The sequence below is a fragment of the Mus musculus genome, chromosome 17 (genome assembly GCF_000001635.26).
Source record: "Mus musculus strain C57BL/6J chromosome 17, GRCm38.p6 C57BL/6J".
Lineage (NCBI taxonomy): Eukaryota > Metazoa > Chordata > Mammalia > Rodentia > Muridae > Mus > Mus musculus.
The window spans coordinates 3,306,302-3,324,157 of NC_000083.6; the positions used below are offsets into that span (position 1 = coordinate 3,306,302).

At 43.3% G+C, this 17,856-nt stretch overlaps 1 pseudogene; it reads right to left on the reverse strand.

Annotated features, from left to right (window-relative positions):
* Positions 2,817-7,996, reverse strand: Gm6475 (predicted gene 6475; annotated as a pseudogene).

Below are 17,856 nucleotides of genomic sequence, written 5' to 3' on the forward strand. Positions count from 1 at the left end.
AGAGGCTAAATAGATCCAGGGGATGTATAAAAGCAGATGTGGGGAGGGGCACATTAGTGTTGAGGGTGCAGTTGTGTTTGACTTTAAGGAATGTTTCCCACTTGCAAAGAAAACTGGAAATGCCAGGGACACAATGCTGTACAATGCCATTTTCTAAGGTCCCATGTAGCCAGTTTGTTTATATATTAAAGAGTTGCCTTTTTTTTTAAATCTTGAGAATTCCAGAAGGTCCATCTATATGGCAAGTTATATATACAACTTATTTATGACCTGGAGAAACTTTATATTTAAACACTAGAAATGTTAATGTTCTTTTCAAATGTGTATTTCCCGAAGGCTGGGGGGATGAACAAAGCTGTTATATGTTTGTAAGGACCCTTCCCAACAATCTCATGAGATCCAGCGCAATGGTGCATGGCTGAGGTCCCAGATACCCGAGGCAGAAGGATCTCAAGTTCAATCAAGTTCAAGAGCTTCCTGTGGTTACAGAGTGAGTTCAAGCCCAGCCTGATCAACTTAGTGAGACCCTGTCTCACTGTGAAAATATAAAAGGTCTGAGGATGTAGTTCAGTGGCTTGCACAGGGCATGAGAAGCCTTAGAGTCAATCTCCAGTACACATACACCCTCATACACACACAGTTACACACACACACACACACACACACACACACACACAATCACACACAGACACACACAGTCACATACAGAAACACACACAATTACACACAGATACACACAGACACACATAGTCACACACAGACCCACACACAATCACACACAGATACACAGAAACACAGACACACACAATTACACACACAGTCACACACACTCACAGAAACAGAGACACACATAGTCACACACTTGCAAACTCTCACACACACACATACACACAGTCACAAACACACTCCCGCCCCCCAGAAATATACTCACAAGGGGCACACACACAATCACATATTCATGCACTCACACAGTCACACACACACAGAGACACAATCACACACTGACACACACACACTCACCCATAGTCACACATATACAGACACACACAGACATACAGAACCATATACTCACACAAACATACACGTACACTCACAAACACACACCCCTCATCAATGGTACTAGTCCCACTTTGTACATGAGAGAAATGATGTTTCAGAAGACTAACTGGCCCCTATGTCAGACAACTAAAAGTAACAGAATGGCATTTCTGCCAGCTCACTTCGGCTCCAGAGTTCACCTCAAGTGACTTTGTGCTACAAATGCTAAGAACAGTTGCTTTCATTATGCTTCTTCATGCAGGCAAGGGCAGTATCCACATGGTACAATCCTATGCACTATTTTGATTAACACTACGTAGCACCATATTCAAAGGGCTCCTGAGTCTCCTCAACCAGGACTCCCACAGAGAAGCCAAGTGCAAGCTGACTGATCGACCTATTTCACAGAATGCTCTGCCACCCTATCATCTCTATCATTTGAGTTTTGTTTTGTTCTGTTTTTGTTTGTTTGTTTGTTTTTGGTTTTTCGAGACAGGGTTTCTCTGTGTTGCCCTGGCTGACCTGGAGCTCATTTTGTAGACCAGGCTGGCCTAGAACTCAGAAATCCACCTACCTCTGCCTCCCTAGTGATTGAAGGCGTGCGCCACCACGCCCAGCTTGTTTGTTTGTTTGTTTTTGACACAGAGCCTCCTCCTTCATTGTGTGTCAGACTGGCCTCAAACTCACTGTGTATCTGAGAATGACCTTCAACTTGTGATCTTCCTGCCTCTTCCTCCCATGCACTGAGATTGCAGGCTGGGATCCCCATGCTTTGTTTATCCTGTACCAGACATCGAACCCTGGGAATTCTGCGTGCTAGGCGGGCGCTTCACCAGCTAAGCCACGCCCACAGTTTACCTCACGTTCATTCAGTGTCTAATTTCCTTGTTACCCTCTTTCCACAGCCAATGGCTCGACGAGCATACCGGTTCCCACTTATTTAATTACTACAGGGCTCCCGATGGAGTACCTGCTTAGCAGGTCCCATTCTTGATCCTCAGCACTGCGAAGAAAACACAGAAGAGAAATAAAGGCTGCTGCGTAGTTTTGGATCAGACAGAAAACAAAGGAAGGAACACCAGGATGCAATGATGATTTAATTTGCAACAGAATCGCCCGTTTTCCCTTTGATTCCCACTTGGATGTAACACTGGTACTGCAAAGCATCCCTGAGGCCTTTCTCGCTGTGCCAAGATGCACATCTTCTGACAGAGCCATGGCCTGAGGCTGCAAAGATGGTGCTGGGGCCACGTGAAAACTGTCAGCCTGAGGGAGGAGCAGATAGCTCCAGGCCCAAGACTGGGCTTGTTTGCTTTCCTCGTGGATAGCGGGATGCTAAGTATGTAGTTAACGGTCCCTTCACCTCCACTCCCAGCAGTGGTCTGGAGAAGGAGCAAGACTCAAATTATGCTACTCTGGACCAGACTTTCTCCAAGGCAGGGCCTGTGCCTTGGTGTTCCTGGGGGTCTTGCTCGATGCCTGACTGTGACTGCATGTCAAGGAGTCAATGTTTAAAAGACAGCAAGATGTGAGCTGCTTATGTACATAGGAGGAAGAAGGGCTCCTGACTTTCTGTCTCCGACTGTTTTTGTGAAAATATTATGAGAAGAGTGTTTCAGCTCCCAGGTTTGGAACCCACAGGCCAAACTTTCTTTATTTTCTCTTTCTTTCTTTCCTTCTTTCTTTCCTTCCTTCTTTCTTTCTTTCTTTCTTTCTTTCTTCCTTCCTTCCTTCCTTCCTTCCTTCCTTCCTTCCTTCCTTTCTTTCTTTTTTTAATTACATTTGAAAGATGATTTTATTAAAGTCATTGCACTTGGTCATTTTATTGCTACAGCACAAGGCCTTTCAATTGTAACACTTCTCAATTCTGATTGTAAATATTGTCTCATTCTGCTCATACATTTAAAGTTTAAATGCAAGCATAAAACATTCATAAAAAAATCTACAGAGCACTTCGGAACGCATTTCTTGCCTGTGATCACAGTTAGGAGTGTAAGGAGTCCTCTGTTAAGACCGGGCCCACTCTCTTTGCATCTTCTGATTTTCTGTGAAGTCCTGTACAGTTGTATAGAGCTAATACCTTTATAGTAAGAAGCAAGCTTAGTGGTCACAAACACACCAAAATAACATTGGAATCCTGCTAGAATCTTAGGAGTACTGTGTTTCAAAGACCAGCAAATCTGAACTATACATTCACTAATAATTTGGCAATGACAGATTCAATGCTGTCTTTTATACTAATATTGGGGAGAGAGGGATTTACCTCTAAGTAAAGTTGTTATTAATCATTTTCTGACTTTAACTTTAGAAATAGTAAAAGTTCCCATATCAAGGGCAAATACTGGCAAACTACTCTTTTAAAGGAATTATTTTTCCCTTTAAGTTCAAGCTTGTTTGTTTTTTTCTGAACTATTTTGTAAAGGGCATAAAATAGACATATAGAAAACAGACAGTATGACTTCTCTACTCTGACTGAGATGGCAAAAGTGTGTAGAGATGACTCATGGCTACTCTGATTGTGTGGACTAAAAATACCCACCGCCACCAAAGGAACGCTGCTTCCTTTCCTGTGGATATAGGGCCCCTATGCAGCACAGGCTGGCCTCAAACTCATGGTTTCTCTCCCCAAATCTCCAAGTTTCAGGCATGTCATCACTACACGTGGCTCAAACGAACCTTTAAATAGCATACGAGCATTAAACTACATGTGCTCCTGGAGCTGAGATCACCGGTCAGGTTAGTGACACAGTGGGTCAGGAAGGAGCCAAACTGCAAAGGAAAACTTAGTATACAATAAGGGGTTGTGCTTCTGTTTTTCTTACTTGTGTTTATAACACATAAATTCATTTTTCTGTTAGTTATCTGCTTTTCTAATTTCTTACATTTTAACTAGTATCTATGGGTTACACATTTGTCCAGAAAGCATAGTCACTCCCCTACTGTTGACTGTGTATGTTACTTTTTACTGTTATTACACCTTTCCCTCCCAGCAGTGTGGGTGGAGACAAACCTCCCTTTGGGAATGCAGGAGATCATTTCTAGAATGTGGGGAAAGCAGGAGATGATACTTAGGGTAAGGCCACTGTCATCTGAGGACTGTCATTACATTAATAAGAAGCAAATACTTCATTTGACTAATTACTTAAAAATAAAATGGAGAAGTTTGGTCATCACTAACCTCTCATTAGATGAGCTCAGACTTGAAATGGTTAAAAAGGCTAGGCACACTGGGCATGCCTGTCATCCTAGCACTTGGAAGGCAGAGGCAGGGAAACCGGAAGTTTAAGACAATTTTTGCTATATCACAAGGTTAAGTCCAGCCTGGGATATAAGTTCCTGTGTCAAAACACCTACAATGTACACTCTATGTACAATTAGCTCTCCCCAGAATCTAATCAAGTGTAACCTTGTGCTGGCATTCTATTATTTTCTACTTCAGCTCTATTTTACTTGAAGTAACACAAGAAATCTGACTTTAAATTTTTTTCTATTTTAAGATTAAAATGTAAAGAAAATGTATTTGTTTTTTTTTTAAGCATGATAATTTACAATCGGACATTCATTTTCTAAAGTAAAGCTTAAAGCCTAACTTTTTTTTTAACAAATAAAAACATTTCACTTTTTAAAATTAACCTTTGTGTTTTTAAACATGTCGCCCTACAGATACAACATTTTTATGTTCACTTGGTCTGTAGCCATACCGCCCTGATAGTGGCTGGGCCAGTCTAAGATGTTCAACTGTTGATTGTGATGCTAAATAAATGGCTCAACATCCATTGTGGAATGATTTTCAATATGGTCAATTACTAATACTCTTTTTCACTTTACCTAAGTAACAGTCCAAAATATCTCTAGGAACTTAGTTTGTTCTATTAGATAAATTATGCCTCTAAAACCTGAGTGTTTACATAATAGCTTTCCAAATATAGAACCTCATTCTGGAATTTTGAAAATATCTGGGTTTAGGTTTGTTTCCTAAGATTATCATTAGTGAAAATTAAAGAAAGGGTACAATGAATTAAATACAAGATAATGAAATGAGTAATATTTTAGACTGTAGAATGAGCATAAGAATACAACAATATGGCTGGTGTTTACATATTCTACATGTGCTGCAGTGTCTAGACACAAATAAGAATTAGCATGACAGTTTTAGATTTCTTAGGCCACATGAATTTAGAACAAAGCTCCTATTTTCTCAAGATTAATCCAGTACAGTTTAACTAGCTTCCTTTAATGAATCCTATAGTGAGCATTATAGAACACTCTAGAAGTTGGATTTATTGTTATTATTTCATTAATGATTAAATATGCATGGGTGAGGAACCTAGTAACTAGGAACTCCTATTTTATCACCCAATGTACAAACAGCACTGCAGACAAACAGGCACAGCAGTGTAATCCTGGGTAAGAAGCTAAAAGGAAAGTGTGTGTGTGTGTGTGTGTGTGTGTGTGTGTGTGTGTGTGGTGTAGTGTATGTATACAAGGTCATGCCCTATGTAGTACAGGAAAGCAGTGACTCTCCTATAAAGCTAGCCTGTCCTTCTCAAGTAGTTTATCTTACAGCTTATTTGTAAAGATATTATGATATTTATAGTATAGAACTCTTTAAAAATAATACAAGTTTCAATAAAAAAACTATTATGAACTTTTTTCCTTTTTATACAGATTCAGTAGTATTTAAGCAAACAATAGAAATGTTTGCAATCCCAGCACAGTAAGAAATAAGGCCTCTTCTTTTTTTTCATATTGGCAAAACAAAATATATATAAAAAAACCTGTCACCTCCAACTTTTCGGTAGATGTCACAGTTTATGTCCTCTTGTTTCTTCATCACACCACCATATCTGTTGTCTTTAACAAGTCAGGTAAGTTGATGGATCATTAGGAACACTGGGTCCACACCACCTCAAGACAACAGAACAGCTTTCTTCAGCTTTGCTATTTCCACCTCTAGATTACTTCGCATGGCCTTCTCTTCTTCTAATTCTTTGCGTAGCTTTTCCAGTTCTTTCCCCATGATACTTTTTCAGTGCATCTACAATACACAATAATTCAATAATCTGGGCTCTAAGTTTGTCCATGGAATTTTTTCCCCCATCATCTGCTTCTGCTTTAGCTTTGAGTTCTAACGGGAGTTAGGAAAGCAGCTGTATTTACATAAGAAGCATTTGAAGGTGTTGAAAGAGATGGCTTTGAAGAGTAGCTTGCATCCTTTTTAAACTCCAAAGGCTTTAGGTTGCCACTATCATCTTCTTTTGGTAGCTTCAAGGTTTTTTCTGGGCTTTGGGTTGGAGAATGTCCACCATTGAAACGGCCAGGCAGTCATCTTCCAGGCATCTTGGGTCTATTAGCAGTGAGATGTAACAAGTTCTCTGAGGAAGCTATGTCATCAAAATTTACATCATCTGTTTCTTTTGAGTTCCTGGCTACAAAGGCATCAAGGTCTACTGATTTTGGTGTAAGTGGCAGTTGTTCAGGATCTAGCTTTGGTTTTGATACTGGCTCAGTATCAATCTTTGAAGAAATTGTAGAAACTTCTCCATTAATTTTGGCTGTTGGAGGTGGCGGAGGGACTGGCTTTTCTGGCCGCTTTGGGTTCACTGTTCCAGGCGACCTCAGTAAGTTATTGGCTTTGGTGGGTGGAGTGGGCTTTTGGGGTGGGACTTGAGGAGCAGCTGGTTTAGAAGGTTTGTGTTCTAGCAGTGATTTTTCATCTTTTCCTCAGCCTTTGAGGAAAAGCTTTCTTCTCTGCAGCTATGGGTCAGGCTTTGGAGCTGGACCTTTTACAGGAGGAGGTAGTTTCTTTGGTTTTGGAAAGTCTTTATCTAGTTCACTTATCTGAACAGCAAAGTTATGTGGAAACACTCCTTCTTTACCGTTCAGTTCACCCTTCCACCAGCCTGCTTCTCCAGCCTCCTTACTTATCAAATGGATTATCTCCCCTTCTCTAAGTGTAAGTTCATCTTCATTGATTTCTGCATAGGGAAGTAATGTTCTACAATATTCCTTAGCTTTAATCTTGTCATCAATGTCTGGTTTTGTTACCTCCACATTCTGAGTTCTAGATCCCAGTGACTGTAGGATGAAAGGCTTTTTTTTTTCCCCCTCCTCTGTTTCATTACTGGAAGTTCTTGTCCTAAGTTTCACAGAGCCTTCTTTAAAGATGTCTCCAAATCCAATTCCTCGGATTTTCTTTGGCTGTGCAACTGATCCGGGAGCAGGTTCACTCCCATTCCCCAGAGATGGCAACGGTGAGGTAGGGCCAGTCAAAGGAACTTCTGATTCCTCCTGAGCGTTGTGAGTTTCACCATCCTCTGTGAACTCTAATTCTTTCACAAAGTTTGAGGGAAACAGTCCCGACTTATTGTTCAGGGTTCCACTCCACCAGCCTTCTTCTACCTCTTCAATGACGTCAATGACATCCCCCACGATCATTTCCAGTTCGTCCTCATTTTGTGGAGAGTAGTCAAAAAGAACTTTACACTGACGCTTTTTTGTCTTCTTCTTAATAGCTTTGGTTTGTGGATGTGGCTGAATTCCTCCGGCTGGAAGTCCATATGTACTGATTCGCTGTACAAGACTTGCTACATTTCCTCGCCTTTCCCGTTTGATGGGCAAATTGTCATCCTTGGGTTCTGTCTCTCGCTTAATTTCCTTAACGAAATTGTCAGGGAACATCCCTCATCTCCCATTTAGTTCTCCTTCTAGCCATCCTTCTTCCTGTAGGTTTTTTTTTTTTTTTTTTTTTTTTTTTTTTACATTTCTGATGATTTCCCCAACTCGGATAGTTAACTCATCATCATGTACAGCATCATAGTCATACTCCACAATATAGTCAACCATGCTGTGGCTCTGGCGGGGAGAGCGCGGCCCCTTGGCCCCTTCTGTGCACCAGCTCAGGCGCGACGGGGAAGCGCCTTCCTCCATCCGCCCGCGGCGCGCTGGGCTGCTCCTCACGCCGGGCCTCGACCGCAGCCCGGGGAAGGCGGGGGAGGGGGCGGGGCGGGGAGCGGAGTCCGCGCCTGCGCACAGGGCGCACTCAGCCACGCTCCCGGGCCGCTTCTGCTCGCCGCTGGCTGAGGCACTCGGCGGGGTCTCGCACGATCACCCCGCACCCGCTCCCTCGGAGGCGGAGCGCGCCAGGCTCGAGAAGGCGGTGGCAAACCACGGGGCCCGGTGTGAAGAAAGTCGGAGATCGGCTGGGGCGAAGTCTCGCGTGAACCCAAACTTTCAATAGAAGAATGTACAACTGAAGAAGCCCCCAGAAAATAGTTTGTGTGTGTGTGTGTTTTTTTTTTTGTACAAATAAATTAAAAGCACAGTTTGAGCAGTAGTTATTTTCAGCAATTCCAAATTGCTCATGCTTTTTAAGTGGCCCCGATAGTCCTTGCCCTAAAGTCTGGAACCCTTGACAGGAGCCATGCTGGAGTGCATGCCAAGTTCAGGCAAACCGCTGTGTTCAGTGGCATGCTCATGGAATGAACTCTTAAGCAATTTAAACTTGACATGTTCTTCTATTAAAACAAACTAAACCAAGCCGGGCTTAGTGGCTTACATCTGTAATCCCAACATTCAGGAGGCTAAGACAGAAAGGATGTGGCAAGCTCCAGGCCAGCCTGAGCTATAGAGTGAGACACTATTGCAAAACATAAAAATAAAAGATCTGAGTGCAAGGTTCTAATCCAGCACTTGGGAGGACTGGGAATTCAAGGTTGTCCTTGGCTACATAGAGAAGGTCCAAGGCCAATCTGGTCCATGTGAGATTCTGACTGGAAAAACAAGCATACATAAAAAATACATTTAAAAAAAAGGCTAAGCCATATTTCATTTCCTGCCCACCTTCATCATCTCAAGAGCCTCAGAAGGAGAGCATGTATTGCTATCCGTCTGTCAGAAGATGATTTTAAGCAATTACTATTACTCAAGAGACCATGCCATGCTTTTTTAGAAGAAGCAAACAAAACAAAACAAAAACAAAAAACAAAAGAAATGGAAGGCAAGGTGTGGGCCTCTCCTCTCTGGTGTGACACCTCCAGGAATGGACTTAGTGTCAAAGAGCAGTTGCCAACACCCAGAGGTTTCTAGGCAGCAAGTAAATTTCAAAACAAAAGGGATAAGAACCGCAGCAGGGTCAGATCTGGAGTGATGGCCATGGCCCTTGGGCTGGGTGCTGAGGAGGAATTTGCTGTCTTAGTGTTTTCCATGTTGAATGAAAGAGCGCTGTAAATTCTAATGTCTCCAGGGTACGTAATGCCTTGGTTGATTGACTGCAGTAGGAGGTAATGAAGATGTGTGTATAAGTCCATCAGCAGAGCCCCGAGGTTGGCTGGAAAGCTGGAGGGCCCTAAACCCCACATCTGAGGACCTTCAGTTTGTGATCCCTGTTGCGAGCCTTATCGGGAGGCATCTCTCCACCTGCTCCTTGGAGTACCTTTTGTGTGCATTAGCTGTTTGATATCTTCTTAGTTACAGTGGCCACTGTCCCCTTTTCTCCCCCTAACTGCAACAGTTTGTTTTTGAATTAATTGCATCTTCACAGCCTCTGTTCCCAGGCCAGACTTTTACTGGATGTAGTTGGTGGAGATATCATTTCCCTGACTATCATGGAACATTGTTGCTGTCAGACACCCCTGTGAAACAGAAGCTGCAGGCTGGGGTCCCTCTTCAACCTTGCCTTTCCTCATCTCAGTCAGGGTTGCTCTATAACAACTAGACACCTATGCAGTGTGTCCACTTGATATTTCATTTGTATCCCCATTTGTTTTTCATATCAGAAAAATTGGACAAAGTAATCTTTGTCCTTCTGTGTTAAGGGTTGGTCCCCCAAGAATGTCATTCAGACCATTTCCAAAAGAGAGCCATGCTGTTCTGTGGGTATGCACCAAGATGACCTCATTTTCAGGGCTGGAACCAAGGGGAGGGATAAGGGGAGGAAGAGATAGATGGTTGCTCTTCTGACTTTCCCTGTGATTCCCAATTGAGTCTTGTTGACAAGAATGGGGACACAATGACAGGGAAAACAATATTTGGGAATATTAAAACGGGATCCTCAGCATTAGTCCTGAGAGGATGTGGGCCTCTTTGGGAAGTGAATTCTTTTTAAACAGAAAAGAAAAGAAAATCCAGGTCTGGTGGCATATGCCTGTAATCTCCACACTTGGGAGGTTGGAGGAGAATTAGACATTCAAAGCTAGTCATGACTATTCAATGACTTTGAGACCTTGCTTCAAAACAAACAAACAAAACCAAAAGAACACTTCGTCTATGCTCTCATCTCACTGCATTTCCACGTGGAGAGAAAAGAAGGTGAGGGAGACTGGCAGGGCTCCTGAATTGTCAGTGGGAGTATAGAAGCCAGACGAGGGCCTGGAGTGGAGCTCTGGACTACAGGGCTTGCACAGACCATGCAGAGAGATGAGCACCTCACGGCTGCGGAGACAGAGACTGGAGGCATTTATCTACCAACACCAGGAGTCATCTGAAACTTCCAGAGGCCACTAGCAATGCACAGCCCAGGCTGCCCCAGGGAACCTCAATCAGAGCAAAGCCAGTCCCCAGGGATCACACTGCTGGCATGCAGAAAACATGTTCCTATTGCTGGCTACAGTTTAATTCTGGAAGTCTTAGCAAACAATATAGTCTATTAGCTGTAAACAGACAGGCAAGCTAAGTTTAGTTGTGGAGAAAGACATTTGTATGCCTATTCTCATAACTTATATTAAACTTGGACTTCGTGCTTCATTTTTCCTTAGAGGCCTGCCACTTGTCACCTTCCGATTTGCATGACCCCCGTGCACAGTGTGATTTATGATTTGTCCCTCTCCATTTGGAGATTCCCCCCAAACTGACATCTACTCTGACATCTTTTACCCTGGGTCTTGCAAGTGTCTGGAGCCATTTGCATATCTGGTCCTGGCCTGGTTAAGCTAGCTGAAACTGGCTTGAGTCAAGATTTATACAAACCAAGAAACAGATACATAAAATAATCATGTATACTCAGAAAACAAAAACAAAAACAAAAAGAGAAACTCAGGCCAAAGTCTCAGTGGAAAGGAAACTGCTGAAATGACCCTGTGCAGTGACATCTTCCCATGTAAACCACCATTTTCAGGGTCTGTATGTCATCTGGGTATGGAAATCCCTCATCATCAAGTGTTCATAGCTTCTGAATGGGTCTGAGAGTCCATGGCTGGCTTCCTGGCTGTGGTGCTCTCAAGGAGACTGTCAGTCTCCTTGAAGGATTGAAGATGGACCCAAGAAGGCTGAAGACAGCTTGTCAATTCATCCATGGGCTTGCTAGATCAGCACAACCTCTTTATGCAGTAGTGGGGATTGAACCCAGGGCCTCATGCATGCTAGCAAGCACTTTACCAACTAAGCTATGTCCTCAGTTCCCATGACCACTTTTGTACAGGTAAAACTATCAGATGAGAAATTAAAACTAATATGGAATCTTTTGCAGAAGTCATAGATGAAGGAGACACTTGGGGTGGTGGGGTTGAGGTTTTTCTGACCCTGAGCCATCTGCTTGTTCAATTGTATCTTTATGTAGCACAAGCTGGTAGGCCCTCAGGCTAACAGTGAGCCTCCATACTCCCCCCCCCCCCATGTACCTCCAGGATCCTTCTTTATATACCTGCTGCTATATGCTGCTATAACCTCCCTTTCATTGTGAGGAGGAGAGGGATTTCTGCCGCATGGCTTCCCTCATCATTGGGTGAACTTGACCCATCCTCAGTGTGTTCACCAAGTGCGGAGGACTGGAGCGCAGCCTTTAAGTCCCACCAACTGCTTGTCAGGGATCATTGGGAATTGTGAGCTTGGGTGGTGTCATTTCTTAGAGAGTAGTGAGGTTTTGGATCCATGTAGGGCTCCTTTTCAATCAACACAGAACTTTCTGGCTGGTGATATTGCTTGGTGGTAGAAGGTGTGCTTAGCAGCTTCATCTGCAGCACCTAAACAGGGATCCCTGGGCTCTATCCCTGGCCATACATGCCTGTCATATCAGCATATGCAAGGTAGAGGCAGGAAAATCAGGAATTTGAGGCCATCCTTGGCTACATAATGAGTTTGAGGCCAATCTAGGCTACATGAGACTCTGTCTTGGGGAAAAGATAAAGCCAGGTAAATCCTAGCAATTGGAATACAGATGCAGGAGGATCAGGAGTTCATGACCATCTGCAGCTGTAGTAGTGACTTGGAGGCTAGCCTGGGCTACATGACACCCCAACTCAAAGAAACCAAACCAAACTTAATAAAAACAAAACTCCACACCAAGTTGTTGTTGTTGTTTTCTATAAATGATGAATTGGGTCAGACTTTTTGAGGAATTCTCCATGGGGTTAGCATTTCTTTGTGGCCACTGCTGGATGAGTATGCATTTGCAAGTACCAGATAAAGTGGTGTGGGATAAGAAAGAGAGGACAGTGACAGCTCCTAGTCCTGAGTGTCAGCTTCGTCTCTCTCAGAGCTGCTCATTTGTCCCAAGTGGGTTGTTTGTCTGTTTTTAGTAGGCGATTTCATGTAGGAAACATGTAAAATGGCACAGAAGTCTTATGAAACATCCAAGCATAGCCCAATCTGCTGAGGGAGCAGGGGTTGAGGTGGGAAGGAGATCATTTGCAAGACTTAAAGAGTTAGCTATCAACAAATTTTCTGCTTTTTCTCTTTAAAACTGTCTGCCCAAGTGACTGTTCTGAGTGTGAAGAGATACCTCGAGTAAGGCAACTTATAAAAGAAAGCATTTAATTGGGGGTTTGCTTACAGTTTCAGTGTCAGTTCATGACTATCATGGCCAGAAGTAGATAGACTTGGTCCTGGAGCAGTAACTGAAAGCTTTAAATACCCACAAGTTTTAGGGAGGGAGAAAGGGGGAAAGGGAGGGGGAGAGGGAGGGAGGGAGAGAGAGAGAGAGGGAGAGAGAGAGAGAGAGAGAGAGAGAGAGCGAGAGAGAGAGATGGATGGCATGGGCTTTTGAAATCCCAAAGTCCACCCCCAGTGACAATCTTCTCCAACAAAGCCACACCTCTTCCAAGGCTACACCTCTTCTAAGACCACACCTCTTAATCCTTCCCAAAGGTTTCCACCAACTGTGGGATGTGAATGCCACACAGGAAGAGATGCAGTGGGAAAGTGAGCTCCCTAGAGACAGCCTACCGCCTTACTTAGCTGCAATGGGTGCACTCTGGTGAAGCACAGCCCCAGAGACTTTGTCTCGGGATTGCTTCTTGCGGCTGATGTGCTTTCTCATGTTTGTCATTGCCAAACTCCTCACTTATTTGTCTCAGTGTGAGTGGACACCAGAAGACCCTCACTGCCTATAGCCTGGTGTGATTACTTCCTTCGTGAGAGCCCACCCTGTTGGGCACATTTCCTGCAGATCAACATGAAGGTGAACTTTCATGAATTAATGCTGTTGAGATGAATTAATGACTTGATGGAATTCCTAATTTGATTCAAATAATTTTAAGAAGAAAATTTAAGGAGATGGTTTTAGTTGTTTTGCTATAAAGATATAATAAAGTTAGAATCAAGAATAGAGTATGCTGCTTCCTCATAGAATAGTAAGTAAAGGTGCAAAATAAGGAAAACAAGGAGCTTTCATAAATTGTACTAAGAAGAGAAATAGGTTTGGGACAGATATGTGATAAAGGAAAAACATTAATTCTAGGTCAGGTCCAAGGATGAGAGGCCATAGGTGTGTGCTATGATAAAGCAAGGCCCTGTGAAACTGTTGCTTTGAACTTATAATGAGCTTATAGAATGAAATGCAGCTTTGAACTTACTATGGACATCTATCTGTAACTCCCTTTTGCATAACATTTTATCTATGAGCTAATTTTTTTCTCACATAGAGAATTTTTTTCTAAAAAGGTATGAAAAGGCTGAGAGAAGAAATAAAGTGTGGCTGTTGGGGCTCTGCTCCATTCACCAAATGTGTATATGCGTAATATGTATAATGTCTGTTTGTCTATATGTATGTACAGTATATCTATATGTCTGCATACATGCACATATGGGTATATGTGTATGTGCCAGTGTGTGTGTGTGTGTGTGTGTGTGTGTGTGTGACTTTCTCCCCATCCTCTTCTTTCTCACCTGCCTCTTAAGAGTTAAAAGAGTTCAAAGCTTTTTGCCGTTCATTCCTGCTGGCCCCAGATAATTAAGTTTTGTTCAGTCTACAGTACTGACCCTGTAAATCACCTGTGCTGTTGAGGGGGATAGGGTTGGTGGAGTGGGAGGGGAAGGGAGCTGGAAGGAGTGGGTGAGGGATGGAAAGTGGGAGGGGTAGGGGTGGTGCATTTTGCTATTAGCATAGACTCTTTTGCCAATGTCATACCTCACTGTCTGCCTCAGTTTACCCTGTGGTGTCAAAGCTGATATTTGACAGTGTGACATTTAAATAAATGAGCTTATAGGGTCCATTCTAATTAAAATGATCACACTGTTGTTTACAGGATATAATAAAATACCACCTTTCAGCCAGTTCCATAGAAAAGTATTCAGCTTGCTGGGTGGTGGTGGTGCACACCTTTAACCCCAGCACTCAGGAGGCAGAGGCAGGCAGATCTCTGTGAGTTTGAGTCCAGCCTGGTCTACAAAGTAAGTTCCAGGACAGTCAGGACTACACAAATAAACCCTGTCTCAAAAAAGGGGAGGAGGGGGAGGAATCCTTAAAAGTCTCCACTAGATTTTTCGTTTTTGTGGCTTACATAAAATTATAATTAAATACTTTGGATAATTACATCAAAGTTATTGTTCAAAGTGTTATTGTCCAAATTTATAACAATAAGATTTGTTAATCTAGGCATCAGTTAATCCAATATGTATTTATGTTATGTGTGAGAGCATAACATTTAAATAGAGAATGAGGAGGCAGAATGGGGGTGTAGCTTAGGCTTGCCCTGTGTGCATAAAATCTTGGACTCCATTCCCAGCAAAGTATAAGAAAAGTGCGGTGCATGGTGGTGTGGCGGTACACTGTGGTCGTGTGCATTTGTAATCCCAGCACTCATAAGTTGGAGTCACCATTCTTCACAACTCTTCCTTTATGGCACTGAGGTCTACCCTCACTCATTTAGACAGTCCGTGGTATAAGTTACTGTTTCTAGAATTTCCCTTGTGGGGTAAAAGTTCTAGTTCAAGTTCTGTGCACTCAGGCTATCTATGTCCGAGCATCCCAGAGGCCAGGCTGATGTATGGGCAATTCACACTGCTTCATTCAAAGCCTCCTCATAAATAAAGCCACTGATACACCCCTATAATCCCAGCACTCTAAAGGCAGAGGCAAGAGGATCATGAGTTCAAGTCCAGCTTGGGCTATGTATTGAGTTCCAGGCCAGCCTAGACTACACAGTGAAGCCCTGTCACAAAACTACAAATCCAGACAACATAAAGCTCCGTCCACTTACGATGTAAGAATGGCGTGCATTTTCCTAGCGGCTGCTGAGATCTGCGGAGATCTGAGATCTGTTTCTTCTTTGAGATGCATGAGGATGCTCTCCAGTCAGGGATAGGGTAGGTATGGTACTGGTCCTGGCTAGGGAGGATTCTCTGTAGCAGTAATAAGTCTGAGCCATTATTGGCCTAGTGCCTCAGATGTGTTCAACCTTTAGCCTTTGAGCCACACGAACACAGCCCAATACAAATGGTAAGTGTATTTGAAACATCGTGAGTTTTTTACTGAAATCAGCTGTAGAGTTTCTGAGCACGGAGCCTGTAGATGATATCACACTGCTCCATGGGTCCTGGAGGAAGCATGGGCCTTTCTTCATAGGATGGTGACATTACAAGGTGCTTTTATTGCCTTCAATAGCCCACGAAGGACACATAGATGAGATCCTAGGGTCTTGTTAGCTGGAAGGAGGGAAACTGCTAAATAAGTCCCAGAGAAAGAAAAAAGGACCCTTTCCTGTGCATGAATTCACAAATACCTGGCTACACTGCTCAGCTACACATCATATATATACCTATATATGTGTGTGTGTGTGTGTATATGTATGTAATCGTGTGTGTGTGCATCTTGTTTAATTTAACTGCTCCCTGTGTGTTCTCTCTCTTCTTTCCCCCTTCCTCTCAATAGAGTCTGGCTAATGTAGCCCAGGCTGGCTTCAGACTCTCTATCCATCTGTCTTAGTCTCCTGAGTACTTAGATTATGCATGTGAACCACGGTGCTTGACCTTGGCTTGAATAACTTACAGGAACAAAATTTGTCATGCAAATATTTCCAGGCATGTTCTATGTGTCAGAAAGTGTTCTGAGTTACTGGAGGTAAGAGAGCACACTGGCTTTCTCCTTCCCTAGAATCTGTATAAGCATATTAAGCATGAAGGGTCTGCAAAAGGAGATGTCAGAGGGGTAGCTCGTGGTGGTATTGAGTCAATCTCTTTTAAGTTTTAGTGCAGATTGAATAACTGAGTGGCTTGGGTGCCCTGATGGCTATGACTTGAGGAGGTGGTCAGGAGAGTGGGGCAGTCTTTCTAAACCTTCATGTTGTCCTTCCCTCTTCCAGTGTGGAAATAGGAAGTTAGCATCAACAGCGGATGGTCTTGATTGTGTTCCATAGGCAAGCTGATGAGCTGAAGGTCAGCAGGATACTGCCTCAGTACCACTCCGTGCTTCTCTCTTCTCCCTGGCCCTTTCCCAGTACTCTTTGCTAACTTGCCTTCACCTTTTCTATTTCTCTTCAGTCCATAGTGTCTATCTAGGGCCTAGCAGCCAGGTGATGGCTAGACATGATTTCTACACACCTGCTATTTCCAAGTATCCAAGTTTAACTCTGTCTAGAGCACTAGTGTGGTCTAGTTTCCCAGTAGTCTCCCAAGTAGACTCTTCTTGAATGTTCCCTCCAGCTGACAGCAGACTGGCACTTAAACCCTTCTGCGAGGCTGTCATTTGTTGATGGGTTAATGTCCTAAGCTCTTCCCATCTCGGTAGGCCCATGTGTGGCTGGCTTTTGCATGCTTCTCTGTCTTTGTCTCCTGTCACTCTGAACTCAGGCCCTTCCTTCAGAGTGTACTAGCTGTTCCCTGACACCTCAGAGCCTCAGAGTCCATTATCTAGACAGACCCCACTCCTCTGCCAGTCCTTCAAAACTCACCTCAAATATAGCAGCCCCAAGAAGTCCCTCTCTAGGCCTGGAGTTTGAGTCCTGGCACCTGCTAGCTCTATTTTCTACTGGGTTTTCTTCTCATGACTAGAAGCCTCAAATGGTTAACACTTCATTGTATTGATTTAAATCTCTCTATGGCTTCTCTCTACTAAACTCAGATTGGCATAGGATTGGGCTCAGACTGTTGTTACTCACAGTGATAGTCAACTGTCACTGTTAGTATGACTAGATTTAGAATCTTCTAGAAGGCTCACTTCTGAGTGTGTCTGTGAATGTGCTTTCAGAGAGGCAGAGGAGAGAAGATTCACCTTGATGGGGCCGCACCAGCCCACTGACAGTGGGCCAAGACTGAACAGACTGGAAAGAGACAGCCGGAAGACAGCCATCATTTCTAGATCTCTGCTTTCTGGTTCACAGAGGTGTGAATATACTAGTTCCCACTTGGGTCTCAAGCCATGAACAAGTCCACCCTACATCTCTGGACATTACGGACTGCACCTTCAAACCATCACCCCAAATAAATCCATACTATCTTAAATTGCTTCTTGTCATGTATTTGGTCACAGCAACAAGAAAATTAATATGCCTACCCATTCCGGAAGTGTTTTTAGAAGCACTAGGGGAGATGCAACCATTTGGATCATAGATGTTATGTTTTATTAAAAGGAAAGAAAGCCAGGAATATGTTTGGTAGAGGCATGGT